Genomic DNA, 2,974 nt, shown 5'->3' with positions numbered 1-2,974 from the left:
TAGGCTAATCTTCCGCCTGCGGCGCCGGCACCCCAGGTTCTAGTCCCGGTTGGGGTGCCGGATTCTGTCCCAGTTGCTCCTCTTCCAGTCCAGCTCTCTGCTGTGGCCCAGGAAGGCAGTGGAGGATGGCCCAAGTCCTTGGGCGCCTGCACCCGCATGGGAGACCAGGAGGAAGCACCTGGCTCCTGGCTTCGGATCGGCGCAGTGCACCGGCCGCAGCAGCCATTTTGGGGGTGAACCAATGGAAGAAAGACCTTTCTCTCTGTCTCTCTCTCTCTCTCTCACTGGCTAACTCTGCCTATCAAAAAAAAAAAAAAAAAAAAAAAAAAAGAAGGTGGTACCTTTCTCTGAAAGGAGGAGAGAACTTCCACTTTGATTATGGCCTTGTCTAAATAACATCGGAGTTGGCAAACTCAAGAGGCTTCCATAGCCTTGGCAGCTCACGACAAGAGCCTCGGGTGATTACTGACATCATAAATAAGAGTGTCAATTGTTAAATCAACAACAGGAGTCACTGTGCACTTGCTCCCCATGTTGGATCTCTGTCCTTAATGTATTATACTATGCAAATTAATGGTATAACTAGTACTCAAACAGTACTTTACACTTTGTGTGTCTGTGTGGGTGCAAACTGTTGAAATCTTTACTTAGTATATACTAAGTTGATCTTCTGTATATAAAGATAATTGAAAATGAATCTTGATGAAGAATGGGATGGGAGAGGGAGTGGGAGATGGGATGGTTGTGGGTGGGAGAGAGATTATGGGGAGAAAAGCCATTATAATCCAAAAGTTATACCTTCAAAATTTATGTTTATTAAATAAAAGTTTTTAAAAAACACAAGTGCACTAAAAATAATGCATAAAATGACCTTCAGGCCATGTGTATAAGGGGTATATGACATATAAATGAATTTTGCGTTTAGACCTAGGTCCCATCTCCAAGATAGCTTATTATATATTTGCAAATACTAGCAAATTCCGAAACATCCAAACTCCAACAAAACAGCCTGGTCCCAAGCATTTCAGACAAGGGATATCCAGCCGGTATTTTAAGTGACACCCCCCCCCCACAATGTGTCAGCAGCTTTTGGTGGCAAAGGCTTGTGCTTCCCTCCCACCTCGGGCAGGAAGGGCCAGGCAGACTCCTTTCTACCTGTTCCGCTCCAGGATGCAGGCTGAAGAGTTGGTCCCGCTGGGACATTGTTCTCCCAGCAAGGAAAGCAGGCGCAGCCAAACCACATGACCGCTTCAAAGCTTCTGCTCTGACGTTGTCTGAGTCACTTCTGCTCACATTCCATTGACTAAAGCAAGCCACACAGCTCAGTCTGATGTCACTGAGATGAGTTATTCAGCTCCTCCTGGGGGCAGCAGTGCAGGCAGGGAGCGGGGGGCCTCTCACTGAGAAGGGGAGAGGAAAAAAATTTTCAGGCAAAACAGAATAAAAAATAAAATATAATAATCACCACCCCGTTTCCCAGTGACAACTACAGCTAATCTCTTGGTGATTTTCTTGCAGAATATTTTTCCAGGCATGTGTAAATGAAAGTTTTTATCTAATCAAGACTTAGCATGAATCGATCAAAACATACTCAAACCAAGGCCATCAAACTCCGGTGATCTAAGCAGTGAGCAGAGACAAATCTCAGATGACTCCATCAGCCACCCCAGCCATCTCAGAGCCTCCAAAACAGTTGCCCATAGCAGTTCCCTGATTTGGCTAGAGAAGCAGACTAATTGGCTCAGCACTTGCCAGGTGCTTGTTTGTGCCAGGCATTGGTATTTGTTAGCTTCATTGTGTTGATCCGATTACATAAATTGAATCCAACATCTGACCCTCATCTGTAAGAATATATTATTCCCTCAATGATATCCAATTTCTATTTCTTGACTTATTTTATAAGGAGAGTTTTTCTGCGTTGCTATAAACTTCATAAGCATAATTTTAATGACCTTGCAAGGGCTTATTTTGTAGTATAGTCATTACATAACCCAAGTCTCTAGTGTTAAACCTGTTTGCAGACAGGAGGTAGGATTTGTTGGTGAGCATGAGGAAGGAGGGAACAGCATGGTGGAAGCTTCGTGAGTTCAGGAAACCCCCAGACCAGGCTGTGTTAGACCCCACAGCCACCAGGTCTTCAAATTCATTTGCACTGCATTTAGGGAAACTTCACTTCTTTGAGATGTGGGTCATCGGACACCCAAGGAACTTGACTTTGGCCCTGAATAGGGCTTCAATCACATGTTCCTTGTTCTGTAGCTTGGAACAGGTGGACATAATGACTTGGCCAATGTGAACCTTGACTACCATGCTCTGGGGTTTTCCAAAGGCACGTACATGCCTGTCTGGAGCCTAGACTTTGTATAACATCAGGTCAGACAAGAGGTCTTGGAAAGCTCTGTCTCCAAGGTCCCTTAGGGTAATCTATGGGAGCAACAGGCTGGTGCACCCCAAGGAAGCTGCTGCTTGCAGCCACTGCACAGCACCCTCCCCAAAGAAAGCAACCTATCAGCCTAGTTGATGGCAGAGAACATTTTTAATGCTTCTGTTTTGTGGGCTTTCAAACAACTACTGCTATCATCTACATAGGTTTGTACAAGAATTTCTTTTTCAATTTCTTTCTCCTTATAAAAGTAACTTATTTTCATCTAGAAAATGCAAATAGAGGGTAGAAAAAGAAAGTCAAGTGCGCTTGTACTCCTGCCTTCTAGAGATACTCACAGGGCTAAGTTAAATACACACGCATTTAGAAAAATGAGGTCATTCAAAAATACATCCTGGGGATGGCATTCTGGCATAGCAGGTAAAGCCGTCGCCTGCAGTGCCGGCATCCCACATGGGTGCGGGTTCAAGTCCCGGCTGCTCCACTTCTGATCCAGCTCTCTGCTATGGCCTGGGAAAGCAGCAGAAGATGATCCAAGTCCTTGGGCCCCTGCACCCATGTGGGAGACCTGGAAGAAGCTCCTGACTCCAA

At 45.3% G+C, this 2,974-nt stretch overlaps 1 non-coding gene across 1 annotated transcript; it reads right to left on the bottom strand.

Annotated features, from left to right (window-relative positions):
- Window positions 1-2,396: 2,396 nt before the first annotated feature.
- LOC133758954 (small nucleolar RNA SNORA70) lies at window positions 2,397-2,527 on the bottom strand. Its single transcript, XR_009865851.1, has one exon. It is a non-coding gene; the product is annotated as a small nucleolar RNA SNORA70 (small nucleolar RNA).
- Between the last annotated feature and the right edge of the window lie 447 nt (window positions 2,528-2,974).

The sequence above is a fragment of the Lepus europaeus genome, chromosome 4 (genome assembly GCF_033115175.1).
Source record: "Lepus europaeus isolate LE1 chromosome 4, mLepTim1.pri, whole genome shotgun sequence".
NCBI lineage: Eukaryota > Metazoa > Chordata > Mammalia > Lagomorpha > Leporidae > Lepus > Lepus europaeus.
The sequence above is the reverse complement of the archived record's forward strand: the minus strand, read 5'-3'. Positions and strand labels throughout refer to the sequence as shown.